Source organism: Artemia franciscana, chromosome 19 (genome assembly GCF_032884065.1).
Source record: "Artemia franciscana chromosome 19, ASM3288406v1, whole genome shotgun sequence".
Lineage (NCBI taxonomy): Eukaryota > Metazoa > Arthropoda > Branchiopoda > Anostraca > Artemiidae > Artemia > Artemia franciscana.
The window spans coordinates 27080891-27095761 of record NC_088881.1 but is presented as its reverse complement, the minus strand read 5'-3'; the positions used below and the strand labels follow the sequence as shown (position 1 = coordinate 27095761).

The window sequence follows — 14871 nt, the reverse complement described above, 5'->3', positions numbered from 1 at the left end:
AATTGAAATATATAATTTTCATCAAGATTAGTCTTACTCGTCAAAAGTTACGAGCCTGAGAAGATTTGCATCATTTTAGAAAATAGGAGGGAATACTCCCTAAAAGTTATACGATCTTAACGAAAATCACACCATCAGAGAACCTTACTGTAGAAGTTTCAAGCCCCTATCTACAAAAATCTTGAATTTAGCATTTTTTGCCAGAAGACAAATCACGGATGCGTGTTATTTGTTTTTGTTTTGTTGTTGTTTTTGTTTTGTTGTTGTTTTTTTTCCCAGGGGTGATCGTATCGACTCAGTGGTCCTAGAATGTTGCAAAAGGGCTCATTCTAACGGAAATAAAAGTTCTAGTGCCCTTTTTAAGTGACCAAAAAAATTGGAGGGCACCTAGGTCCCCTCCCACGCTAATTTTTTCCCCAAAGTTACCGGATCAAAATTCTGACATAGCCGTTTTATTCACCATAGTCGAATAACCTAATAACTATGTCTTTGGGGACGACTTGCCCTTTTTAAGTGACCAAAAAAATTGGAGGGCACCTAGGCCCCCTCCCACGCTCATTTTTTCTCCAAAGTTACCGGATAAAAATTCTGAGATAGCCATTTTATTCACCATAGTCGAATAACCTAATAACTATGTATTTGGAGAAGACTTACTCCCCTGAATTCGCCGTGGAAGGGGGGCTGCAAGTTACAAACTTTGACCTGTGTTTACATATAGTAATGGTTACTGGGAAGTGTACAGACGTTTTCAGGGGGATTCTTTTGGTTTGGGCGGAGATTTGAAGGGGGGTTACGTGGGAGGATCTTTCAAAGGAGGGATGTTTTATTGGGGAAGAGACTTTCAATGGAGGGGGCGCAGGATTTTCTAGCATTATTTAAAAAAAAAAACAATGAAAAAATGAATATGAAAAGTTTATTCCTACTGAAAGTGAGGAGCAGCATTAAAACTTTAACGAACAGAAGTTATTACGCATATGAGGGGTTTACCTCCTCACTCGCTCTTTACGCTAAAGTATTTTTTAGCAATTTCAACTATTTATTCTACGGCCTTTGTGATTCAGGGGTCATTCTTAAGGAATTGGGACAACATTTGAGCTTTAGTGTAAAGAGCGAGGTATCAAAAAGGGGTGAGCCCCCTCATATACGCAATAAAAACATACGAATATAGAAGTTCGCTACGTAAGTTAATTCGTAAGTTACGTATATTTTTTACTTATGAAAACGTTCGTAAGAAATTAAAAGTTATAGTTGCCTTTTTAAGTAATCAAAAAATTGGAGGGCAGCTAGACCTCTTCTCTCGCTCCTTTTTTTCAAAATCTTCCGATTAAAACTATGAAAAAGCCATTTAGCCCCCTTCCCCAAAAAGAATAATATGCAAATTTTGTTTTAATTATTTATGCGTTGAGAGGCAAGATAAAAAATGCATTAATTAAAAAACGTCCAGAAATTAAACAAAAAAAAAACAAGTTTTTTTTAAATGAAAGTAAGGAGCGACATTAAAAGTTTAAACGAACAAAAATTACTCTGTCTATGAAAGGGTTTTTTCCTCCTCAACGCCCCGCTCTTTACGCTATCGTTTTTTACTGTTTTAAAATGTAGAGTTAAGAGAGTCAAACTTTAGCGTGAAAATTATTCAGAGCTGAAAAATTATTTATTTCTTATTTAATTTCCCCAGCTGAAAACGAACAGAAATTTCTGGAAATAAAAGACTGAAACCTTTAATGTATAGAAATTAGTCTAGACAAACCGGGAACAGGAGAAAATATCACAAATGAGAATTGAGCTACTTTCCCCTACAAGCACGAAAGCCACAAACCTCGACACAGTTATTGTTGAAAACATGTTTTTTGTTGTTTTTGTTTGAACAAATGCCTTGCCATAACCATCAAAAAGGATACAGAGACTCAATTTTGCAGGAAAGTTTGATAATCTGTCTGGTCTGTCCTGTATGTCTGTCTAGTCCATCTATCTGTTTAGTCTGTCTAGTCTTGTCCGTCGTTCCTGGTCTGTTCAGTCTGTCTAGTCTTTCCAGTCTAGTCTATCTACTCTATTCTAGTCTATTTTGTCTAGTCTGTCTAGTCACCGGATCATAAGTCTGAGATAGTCGTTTTATTCACCAGTGTCGAAAAACCTAATAACTATGTCTTTAGGGACGACTTACTCCCTCGCAGTCCCCGTGGGAGGGGCTGCAAGTAACAAACTTTGACCTGTGTTTGCTTATAGTAATGGTTACTGGGAAGTGTACAGACGTTGTCAGGGGGATTTTTTTGGTTTAGGGGGAGAGTTAATGGGGGGTTACGTTGTAGGATATTTCCATGGAGAAACTTCTCATGGGGGAAGAGAATTTAAATGAAGGGGGCGCAGGATGTTCTAGCATTATTTGAAAAAACAATGAAAAAATAGATATGAATAGTTTTTTTCTTCTGAAAGTAAGGAGCACTATTAAAACTTAAACAAACAAAAATTATTACGCCTATGAGGGGTTTACCTCCTCGTTATACCTCACTCTTTACGCTAAAGTATTTTTAGTAATTTAACTATTTATTCTATGGCCTTTGTGATTCAGAGGTCATTCTTAAGGAATTGGGACAAAATTTAAGCTTTAGTGTAAAGAGCGAGGTATCGACTAGGGTTGAACCCCCTCATATACTCAATAAAAACATACGAATATAGAAGTTCGTTACGTAAATTAATTCGTAAGTTACGTGTATTTTTTACCAATGAAAACGTTTGTAAAAAAATTAAAACTTCTAGTTGCCATTAAGTAATCAAAAAATTGGACGGCAACTAGGCCTCCTCCCTCGCTCTTTTTTCTCAAAATCTTCCGATTAATTGTAATTAATTAATATGCAAATTTTGTTTTAATTATTTATGTACGGAGAGCTCAGACCAAAACATGGATTAATTCAAAAACGTCCAGAAATTAAATAAAAAAAAAACAAGCTTTTTCCTCCTCAACACCCCGCTCTTTACGCTAAAGTTTCTTACTGTTTTAAAAATAGAGTTAAAAAAAGAGTCAAACTTTATTCTAAAGAGTGAGGCGTTGTGAAGGAAAAGCCCCTTTCATATACGGAGTAACTTCTGTCCGTTTTAAGTTTTAATGTTGCTCCTTACTTTCATTTAAAAAAACTTGTTTTTTTTAAAATTTAATCTGAAAAAAAAACTTCAGAAAAATCCGAATGATAAACATAAAAGCCTTTTCGCAAGCATCAATCCAACGAGCTTGAAACCTGCACAATGTCCATTAATGAGCAACGGTATGCCTATACGTTTTTAATATGAAATTGTAAATGTCCGACAAAACTAAAGGAATATGGGCGTTATTGATAACATGTTTTTACATACAAGGGCAAAACAGCACCCATATACGAGGACATTTTAGAAATAGGATTTGAGCTTTCTAGAAAAATGCTCTAAACCGAATACTACAAGTGAACAGCATATTGCTATCAATTGCAAGAAAGACACCATAAGGTTTTTCTGTGCTTCAAATCTTGACAATCTTTGTTCTGAAATAGATGACGCTCTTGCATCCGCACTTTGGATCGTCTTTGGACCGTGATCTAAATTGTCTTAATATTAAAACATGTAGCATATTTGCTTCAAAATGAAAACTAAATGAAACTAATTCATTTTTCACCACAGCTAATAAATTTTGAACTGATATATTATTTTACAGATAGATTTGAATACCAATTCTTTTCATGAATTAAATAAAAAAATTGTTATTTGTCTCCATTTTTCAGTTCCTCTTAGAAAATAATTAAAAAAACTAAAGATTAAGAATGATTTATTTTTTGCCAACTAAAATATTAGACGAATTTTCTGTTAGGTCACCACCTTCCTTCTTCAGCGATGCAAGAGAAAGTTAAAAGAAAACACGTGAAGGAGTTTTCAACATTGTTGGGTTTTTTTTTCTAGAGATGATAATGAGCAAATCCGTTTCGAAACTTGAAAATTCTGTAACTTACAAAAATCTTTATGCGAATATGGGGGAATCTTAATGTAAATAAGCTACACATATATTTATGAAAAATTATTGAAATTACCCTAGTTTCTATCATTTTCTTTTCTTTTATTTCCCTCCTTTTTTATTTTTTTTAAAATATCTTAACTAACTACTATTGTAAATTTCGCGGTGTTTTTGCCTGTACGTTTTCAATAAGCTCTGTTGGTTCTACCGCAACATACAGCGTTGTGGCGTTTGAAACAGATTCGCAGCACAAATGACAGGAAGCGTCACTTTGCTTAGAAACAACCTTTTTTCTACTTCTAAAATGTACTAGAACGTAAAGTCTCGCTTTGGATGAGCCTTCTTTTGTTATTTCAGCGCCATTGGTTAATATGATTATATTTGGGAGGGCAAAAAAAATTTTTTTTTTTTTTTAAGAGGTTTAATAGACATTATCATCTGAAAAAAGAAACTACAGAGCAGAAAAATCCGAATGATAACATATTTTGTTTTATGTTAAAGGTATGTTCTAAATCTAATGCTGCTTAAATGCAGAATTTCTTCCAGTGTTTAAAGAGGATAGAAAATGACAAGCTGGTTTTTCATTGAAAAGGCAGCATTTTGTTGGCAAAGTTTTTAAAGTTGTTAAAACTGTCGCTTTAAGAAGAAAGATTGCCTTACAGAAGCATTATCAATTACCTGAGGCACCCCAAAATCGCGTAGTGCAACATCAAATGTAGCTAATTATATGTTGTTATTCTTTTCTTTATTTTGTTCTGAATTATTTATCTTGAACTTTTAGATAATGCAGCACGTGACCTTTTATGCCCCAATGTAGTCTCCAGGGCCTTCGCCACTATCTCCTGCCTCTGTTGCTTTGAGTGTAGGGACTTCACAACAAAGTCTGATGTCACAAATTCACCCATCTCAGACTCAACGCTCCCAGCACAAATACATGACCAGATTTCACACAAATATTCTCCAATTGTGAATCCAAGTAGTGTTGGCTCACCAGTGGAGGTTGTACAAAACACTGTGAAAATGCCAAGTAGTGAGCAAATCTCAATTTTAAATGACGCAGAAACACTTGATAAAGCGCCTCAAGAAAAAGGTAAAAAAAAAAACTTAAACAGGACAAAGGATAAACCTCACAAAAATCATGTAGATGATGCAAGTAGATGGTGTTAGTGGTGGTTCTATTTAGATTGAAATCTGGCAAAGTAGTTGTTGATGGTGATAGAGTTGTGGAAATTGTAGAGAAGGATAAATCTAGTGTAAAGAGTGTAAAACTGATAATTGGATTAAACTGCCAAAAGGCTCTAAGGATACTGAATAATGAAGCCAATAATCAAGCTCAGTAAACTATCGCCTGAGGTAATTTTTTTGGTTTTTATGAGTAGTTTTTACTTTTTTTTTTTATCTTTAATTATTTTATCACTTTTTCTTAACCTTTTGTATTAATTTATTATAATATTGTTTATTTATATCATATATATATATATATATATATATATATATATATACATAACATTGATATTATCAATTATTAATCTTAATTTGATTCTTAAAATCAGTATTAATTATTATTTTTATTAATAATGGATTTATATATATATATATATATATATATATATATATATATATATATATATATATATATATATATATATATATATATATATATATATATATATATATATATATATATACTAGCTGTTGGGGTGGCGCTTCGCGCCACCCCAACACCTAGTTGGTGGGGGCGCTTCGCGCCCCCCCCCCCCCCCCCAAGCCCCCCCGCGTGCGTAAGTCGTTACGCGCCATAATAGTTACGCGCCATTGTAGTTGTGTCCCTATGTCCCACCTGTGAATATAGATAGATATATATATATATATATATATATATATATATATATATATATATATATATATATATATATATATATATATATATATATATATATATATATATATATATATATATATGGTTTTAACTACGTAAAACTTGCGAATATACAACATTCTTTGCTGTCCCATTGTCTTTGCATATAAATAGATTGTCAGGTTTACCGACTCTTGAACATGCAACATATAATGGTCCATGGGAAAACAATCTGTATTCAGATCTATACCTCATGATTCTAATGATTGCCCTTGAGCTTTGTTGATGGTGATTGCTAATCGACCATTCCCTGTCCCGGTGTCCCGGTCGTCATTTACATCCCCCTGTTTCCCCCGGTGTCCCCGTTGTAGTTGTGTCCCTGTGTCCCGGTCGTCATTTATATTCCCTGTGTCCCGGTCGTCATTTGTATCCCGGTGTCCCGGTCTGTATATACATTCGTTTTTTAGTTTTGTTTTTCTCCTTTATTTTTTTCCTTTTTTTTTCTTTTTTAGCTTATTTAGATTTTTAGATTTTTTAGTTTTTTTATTAGTTTTTAGTTTTTTTTTCTTTTTAGTTTTTTTGTCCCGGTCGTCATTTATATCCCCCTGTTTCCCCCGGTGTCCCCGTTGTAGTTGTGTCCCTGTGTCCCGGTCGTCATTTATATTCCCTGTGTCCCGGTCGTCATTTGTATCCCGGTGTACCGGTCTGTATATACATTCGTTTTTTAGTTTTGTTTTTCTCCTTTATTTTTTTCCTTTTTTTTTTCTTTTTTAGTTTATTTAGATTTTTAGATTTTTTAGTTTTTTTATTAGTTTTTAGTTTTTTTTTCTTTTTAGTTTTTTTGTAGTTTTTACCTTCTTTTTAGTTTTGTTAATTTTTTTTTTTACTTATGTCCTGGTCGTCATTTATACTCCCTGTGTCCCGGTGCTTTGTTGATTGCTAATCGAACATTCCTTTTGTCCTGGTCGCTTTCTCTTTGAGTGTCGTCATTTATTTTTTTCTTTTTTATTTCTTTTAGTTTTTACCTTTTTTAGTTTTTTTTAGTTTTTTAGATGGAAATTTTTTTTAGTTTTTTCCTTTTTTTCTTTTTAGTTTTTTATTGGTTTTTACCTTTATGTTAGCTTATTTTTCAGTTTTTTCCTTTTTTTTAGTTTTTTTTTATTTTTTATTTTTTTTTTAGTTTTTTACCTTTTTTTAGTTTTTTTAGTTTTTTTAGTTTTTTAGCTTTTTTACTTTTTTTATTAGTTTTTAGTTTTTTTGTAGTTTTTGCCTTTTTTTTAGTTTTTTCAGTTTTTTTTTTAGTTTTTTATTGGTTTTTACCTTTATTTTAGCTTATTTTTCAGTTTTTTCCTTTTTTTTAGTTTTTTTTAGTTTTTAGTTTTTTTAGTTTTTTACCTTTTTTTAGTTTTTTTAGTTTTTTTAGTTTTTTAGCTTTTTTATTTTTTTTATTAGTTTTTAGTTTTTTTTTTGTAGTTTTTGCCTTTTTTTTAGTTTTTTTAGTTTTTTAGCTTTTTTATTAGTTTTTAGTTTTTTTTGTAGTTTTTGCCTTTTTTTAGTTTTTTTAGTTTTTTAGCTTTTTTATTTTTTTATTAGTTTTTAGTTTTTTTTTGTAGTTTTTGCCTTTTTTTAGTTTTTTCAGTTTTGACGTCACCTGATCCAGTTTTTTCAGGTGACGTCACCTGATCCACGATCCACAGATCCACAGACAACTTATTTTTATATATATAGATAGATAGTTTTTTTTTTTACTTATGTCCTGGTCGTCATTTATACTCCCTGTGTCCCGGTGCTTTGTTGATTGCTAATCGAACATTCCTTTTGTCCTGGTCGCTTTCTCTTTGAGTGTCGTCATTTATTTTTTTCTTTTTTAGTTCTTTTAGTTTTTACCTTTTTTAGTTTTTTTTAGTTTTTTAGATGAAATTTTTTTTTAGTTTTTTCCTTTTTAGTTTTTTATTGGTTTTTACCTTTATTTTAGCTTATTTTTCAGTTTTTTCCTTTTTTTAGTTTTTTTTTATTTTTTATTTTTTTTAGTTTTTTACCTTTTTTTAGTTTTTTTAGTTTTTTAGCTTTTTTACTTTTTTTATTAGTTTTTAGTTTTTTTTGTAGTTTTTGCCTTTTTTTAGTTTTTTCAGTTTTTTTTTTAGTTTTTTATTGGTTTTTACCTTTATTTTAGCTTCTTTTTCAGTTTTTTCCTTTTTTTTTAGTTTTTTTTAGTTTTTAGTTTTTTTAGTTTTTTACCTTTTTTTAGTTTTTTTAGTTTTTTTAGTTTTTTAGCTTTTTTATTTTTTTTATTAGTTTTTAGTTTTTTTTGTAGTTTTTGCCTTTTTTTAGTTTTTTTAGTTTTTTAGCTTTTTTATTAGTTTTTAGTTTTTTTTGTAGTTTTTGCCTTTTTTTAGTTTTTTTAGTTTTTTAGCTTTTTTATTTTTTTTATTAGTTTTTAGTTTTTTTTGTAGTTTTTGCCTTTTTTTAGTTTTTTCAGTTTTGACGTCACCTGATCCAGTTTTTTCAGGTGACGTCACCTGATCCATCCACAGACAGACAGACAACTTATTTTTATAAATATAGATATATATATATATGTATATTATCAATTATTAATCTTAATTTGATTCTTAAAATCAGGATTAATTATTATTTTTATTAATAATGGATTTATATATATATATATATATATTTACATTAATATTGATATTATCAATTATTAATCTTAATTTGATTCTTAAAATCAGTAATAATTATTATTTTTATTAATAATGGATATATATATATATATAAATATATATATATATATATATATATATATATATATATATATATATATATATATATATATATATATATATATAATGTATTAATTTATCTTCTCTTTGGTTAAGTTCTTTATCTCAGCATGGCATATTTTAATAGTGTGCTTTTATGAACCCATAATATGAAGTGTGGATGGAGCTGTGTTACAAATTTAGTAAGCTATTTAAGAATAGTTTATTTAGTTGGCTTTTTACATTTAAAAAAAAAGGTAAAATGTGTTGTTTGTTATAATTACTTTTTAAATTTTACAAAAAAATTTCTTCCTGTGGACTTAGTCTAATGGTTACCCGTGGAGACCATTAGTCCGCCCCTTGCGAACGAGGACGCGTCCACTAGGCATACTCTCGTATCTTTAAGGGGCATTTTTTTTTTTTTTTTTTTTTTTTTTTTTTTTTTTTTTTTTTTTTTTTTTTTTTTTTTTTTTTTTTTTTTTTTTTTAAATCTCACCTTCAACAAAGAATAAAAAGCTTGCTTAAGAAATAAAAATTTTGATGTGTAGCAAACAAGAATTTTCCAAACCTGCAATCCTGTAAATTTCTTTGATGTTGAAAAGAATTTAGGCCAACATAGCATACAATTTCTAATACTGCGTTCAATTCTATTCTCTATAATTGACAAAGGCTTTATACAACAATGATGACCTACAAGTTTCTTTATCTTCCTCTAATATAAATAGCATTTCGCGAACAGTCGGTCTCTTAAGTCTTGGAGAATAAGGCATCTGAGCGACTCTGGTTGCTACTGTTTCCAATTTTGGCTTCTTTCTCGAGCCGATTGCTTGTAACGCTGTACGATTGGCTTCCGCTTGACACATCTCTTCCATCTCCACCCTTTGCATCTCTTTAACTTTGGCTCTTAGCTTTGCTTGCTGTTCAGGGTCTTCAGTCCTAGATCTGGATTTGGCAGCCTTTAGTAATGTTTCCCTTTCGTTTTCTTCCTTTTTTTTTCTTTTTGCTTTCTCTAAGTCTTCGAGAAATTTAATTTGAGCTCTAACATCGTGACCAACATAATAATCTTCTTTGTTCTTAATAAATTCCATTTTATGTTCCGTGACAACCGATAGGCGTTCCAATATATTTTTTAGTCGTTCTTGAGCAGCGTGACTAAGCAGGGTAATGAAATCTGGGGATATCTCTTCTATACCAGGATATCGAGATAAGACTTTCCGCACTTTTCCTTGTAATGGCGTTGGAGGAAAAAATACTTCGTTTTTAACTGATCGGATTTGAGTTCCAACTAATTTAGTGGGACCTAGGAGTCTTTGAGATTCTTCTGCTAAATTGACCCCACCCATCGTTGCCACGTCATTGATATCATCATCACCACTAATGACAGTCGAGGAATTAAGAGACGAGCTGAATTTGTTTTCTTTGGATATGATACTCTTTTGGACAAAACTACACATGGACACAGGGCTTTCTATTCCTTTATTAACTGTTTTGAGCTGATTAGGAGTTTCCAAATTCCTATAGGGTACCTTTTCTTTCGGGATGACTATTCTGTTTTGTATATTTGGGGTTCTAGGCAGTTCAGGTGGTGCACCAATTGTATGTTGGGTAGCAACAGGAGCTTGGACAGTTATTTGAGTTTGGGGGCTTTGAAATTGGTTAGGCTGAATGGCTCTGATCATTGGAGCATTTGCGACCGTTTCGGAGCCAAGTGGGGACATGGGACTAGCTGGGACAACTGGTGGTAGAGCCGGTGCTGAATTTAGAGATGGCGGAACAAGTCCATCAATTTTTATCTCACCTGTAGCCAAAGAATACCGAAAGTATGGAAGTGTTTTCTGAAGGAAGGGGGATAAGCTCCGATTCTCTGACAAATTTAGTTCCTTTTGGATTCTTTGTGTAAATTCGTCAGGTTGAATTTTTTGATCAATTAAAGCTTGAACAAGTCTTGACACATTTTTAGAGGCACCTTCTGCTTGATCGTTGCTTAGTTTGAGGAGTTTCGCTAGGATATTCTTCAATTTTAATTTAGCCTTTTCTAGAGTTATCAATGGTCCACTAACCGCACTAGCACTAGCCTGGTTATGTTGAGCTCCCATTTTCTTAAGACCCACACAGGATTTGATATTTCTGTAGCTAATAGCTTGTTGATCTTTTAAATATAAGACTTTTAATGTCTCACAAATTAAAACACGTTTACAGTTTGACAGTTATTTTGCAACTGATAAAACCAAGTAATGAATAGCAGTATTTATATGCTGTTGGCCCCGCCTACTTTTGAACGTTTAACCAATTATACAGCGTTAGAATCGTAACAGCTCTGACACCGGCATTACAACCGTGTGATGGGAAATCCAACCTTTTAATTGCGTCGCTCGTGTTGCTATTAAGGTTGTACAGCCCATGTCTGGTATGACAGTTTTTCTGGAGAATCTTTTGCCGGATATTTAATTTTAAGTTTTACCTAAAGAATTTTTGACTATATTACTGTGATGTAGATTTTGCAGCTTACTTTGGAATAAAATTAAACTTCTAAAGAAATCCCTGAAACTTCAAATTATATACCTAAAAGGCCCTCGCAGAGTTTTATAGAAAACTTTCAGTTCGATATTGAAGATATTAAGGTATTTGATTTTAATATAGGGCTGTATTGTGGCTCTTTGTTCTATTCCACCTTCAGGTACCGCCCCTTTCAGTCTTAAACTTTTTTTTATACAAATATGATGTTAATATTTTGACTTGTGATTATACAGGTATGTTCAAGGAAGTAATAAAAAGATTGAAAGTCAACCAACATAGCCTACAGAATTATGGTTAGACCCCTATAAATCAAAACTTACTAAGTACGTATTTTGCAGATGTTTTTAATTTGTTTCATTGCAAACGTTAAAAGGCTTATAAGCTACGAATCTGAGGCTACTATTTAATTGTACAAAATTGCAATATCAAAAATTGCTATATCAGAATGAGTATAATTTTCATAAATGTTGTTTTATTTTCTGTAAAGTTAATTTTTAAAGGATTTCAGAGGCTATTGAATAAAAATATGATTATAAACATTGAGACAGATAACATTACCATGCTAAACATATAAGAATTATGCCAACTAAAAACGTCTTCAATGGAAGCTCTTAATTAAATTTTTGATCACAGTCTCATTTCTGTTTCTTCTGTTTTGCACTTTCAGCTTCGTGTTTTGTTTTTTCTGGTTTTTCTGGCTTCTCTGTTGTTTTTTTGTTTGGCTTTTTTTTTTCTTGTCATTGATTTTATGTTGAAAATTATTTTTTTTTTATTATTATTATTTATGAAAAATTATTGAAATTACCCTAGTTTCTATCATTTTCTTTTATTTTATTTCCCCCCTTTTTTATTTCTTTAAAAAATATCTTAACTAACTACTATCGTAAATTTCGTGGTGTTTTTGCGTGTACGTTTTCAATAAGCTCTGTTGGTTCTACCGCAACATACAGCGTTGTGGCGCCTGAAACAGATTCGCAGCACAAATGACTGGAACCGTCACTTTGCTTAGAAACAACCTTTTTTCTACTTCTAAAATGTACTAAGACGGAAAGTCTCGGTTTGGATGAGCCTTCTCTTGTTATTTCAGGGCCATTGGTTGATAAGATTATATTTGGGAGGGCAAATTTATTTTTTATTTTTTAAAGAGGTTCAATAGACATTATCATCTGAAAAAAGAAACTACAGAGCAGAAAAATCCGAATGATAAATATAAAAGCCTTTTTCGCAAGCATCAATCCAACGACCTTGAAATCAGTACAATGTCCATTAATAAGCAACGATATGCCGATGCGTTTTTAATATGAAATTGTAAATATCAGACAAAACTAACGGAATATGGGCGTTATTAATAACATGTTTTTACTTACAAGGACAAAACAACACCCATATATATGAAGATTTTTTGAGGATAGGATTTGAGCTGTCTAGAAAAATGTTCTATACCGAATACTACAAGTGAATGGCATATTGCTATCAAACAGTGAGTGGTAATGAACTGTAGTAAGAAGCGACCCGGCTCAATTTTGTTGCTAAAAAGATACATCGAAAGAATCGAATTTTCATGCTGATTTAAATATATAAGTTTCATCAAATTTAGTTTTTGTCATCAAAAGTTACGAGCCTGAGAAAATTTGCCTTATTTTGGAAAACAGGGGAAAACACCCCCTAAAAGTCACAGAATCTTAACGAAAATCACACCATCGCATTTAGAGTATAAGAGAACCCTACAGCTATAATTTCAAGCTCCTATCTACAAAAATGTGGAATTTCATATTTTTTTTGCCAGAAGACACATCATGAGTGCTTTTTTTTTTTTTTAGGGGTCATCGTATCGACCAATTGGTCCTAGAATTTCGCAAGAGGGCTCGTTCTAACGGAAATGAAAAGTTCTAGTGTCCTTTTTAAGTGACCAAAAAAATTGGAGGGCATCTAGGCCCCCTACCACGCTCATTTTTTTCCCAAAGTCAATGGATCAAAATTTTGAGATAGCCATTTTGTTCTGCATTGTCAAAAACCATAATAACTATGTCTTTGGAGATGAATTAATCCCCCACAGTCCCTGGGGGAGGGGTTGCAAGTTACAAACTTTGACCAGTGTTTACATACAGAAATGGTTATTGGGAAGTGTACAGACATCTTCAGGGGGATTTTTTTGGTTTGGGGTGGGGTTGAGGGGAGAGGGATATGTGGGAGGATCTTTCCTTGGAGGAAAATCTCTTGGGGGAAGAGAAATTCAATGAAAAGGGCACGGGATTTTCTAACATTACTAAAAAAACAATGAAAAAATAATCACGAGAAAGTTTTTTCAGTTGAAAGTAAGGTAAAACTAAAGTAAGCGTTAAAACTTAAAACGAACAGAGATTATTACGCATATGAGGGGTTCTAAAAATACTTTAGCTTAAAGAGCGATGTATTTAGGAGGAGATAAATACCTCGCTCTTTATGCTGAAGTATTTTTAGTAATTTCAACTATTTATTCTACAGCCTTTCTGATTCAGGAATCATTCTTAAAGAATTGGGACAAAACTTAAGATTTAGGGTAAAGAGCGAGATATTAACGAGGAGACAACCCCCCTCATATACACAATAAAGATATAAGAACATAAAAGTTTGTTGTGTAAGTTAATTCTTAAGTTACGTATATTTTTACTAATAAAAACGTTTGTTAAAAATTAAAAGTTCTAGTTGCCTTTTTAAGTAACCGAAAAATAGGGGGTTAACTAGGCCTCCTTCCTCACCCTTTATTTCTCAAAATCGTCTGATCAAAACTAAGAGAAAGCCATTTAGTCAAAGAAAAAAATAATAATAATTAGTATGCAAATTTCATTGTTCAGAAATTAAACAAAAAAACTAGTTTTTTTAACTGAAAGTAAGGAGCGACATTAAAACTTAAAACGAACAGAAATTACTTCTTATATGAAATGGGTTGTCCCCTCCGCAACCTCTCGCTCTTTACTCTAAAGTTTGACTCTTTGCCACAATTCTACTTTTTAGAACAATTAAAAACTTTATTAATATATGTAATTAAAATATGTTAACTAACTATTATCGTAAATTTCGTGGTGTTTTTGCGTGTACGTTTTCAATAAGCTCTGTTGGTTCTACTGCAACATACAGCGTTGTGGCGTTTGAAACAGATTCGCAGCACAAATGACAGGAATTGTCACTTTGCTTAGAAACAACCTTTTTTCTACTTGTAAAATGTACTAGAACGTAAAGTCTCGGTTTGGATGAGCCTTCTCTTGTTATTTCAGGGTCATTGGTTGATATTGTTATATTTGGAAGGGCAAAAAAACAAAACAACAACAGCACCGACAAACAAACATACAAATGCCTCCATGATTATATACAAAATACGTAACTTTGCGTTTTATAGTTAGGGACTTGAAATCGCTGCAGCATGGTTTTCTGATATGCTGAGTATGGTTGAGAGAAAGACGGGTTTATTAACATTAATAAACAAAACAAAACAAGCAAATGCCCTGAAGCAGAGCTTATTGGGCTTACAACCCCAATACACATACAAATAAAAACAATACGAAAAAGGATAGGAAAATAAAAAAATTAAACAAAAGAAAAGGAAAAGAAAAAAAGAAAAGAACAGGAAAAGAAAAAATAAATATTTAATTTTTCTGCATTTCGATCGATACAGGATTACAGCTCAAAAAGTCAAAACAAAAAGAAACTAAAACCACTTGACCAGTATCGCCTAAAACTAAACCAACATCCTGGCTCCACTTGAGGTCCACTCAACTATCAAAACC

At 31.9% G+C, this 14871-nt stretch overlaps 1 long non-coding RNA gene across 9 annotated transcripts in view; it reads left to right on the top strand.

Moving 5' to 3' along the window:
- Nucleotides 1-14871, top strand: part of LOC136039501 (uncharacterized) — a 137043-nt gene that overhangs the window by 35151 nt on the left and 87021 nt on the right. For 8 of the 9 annotated variants that reach the window (XR_010620464.1, XR_010620469.1, XR_010620470.1 and 5 more), the window contains one exon: nt 4755-5326. The exons of the other annotated variant lie outside the window; for it this stretch is intronic. This is a non-coding gene — a long non-coding RNA (uncharacterized LOC136039501). The remainder of the gene's footprint in view (nt 1-4754; nt 5327-14871) is intronic. 9 annotated transcript variants of the gene reach the window in all.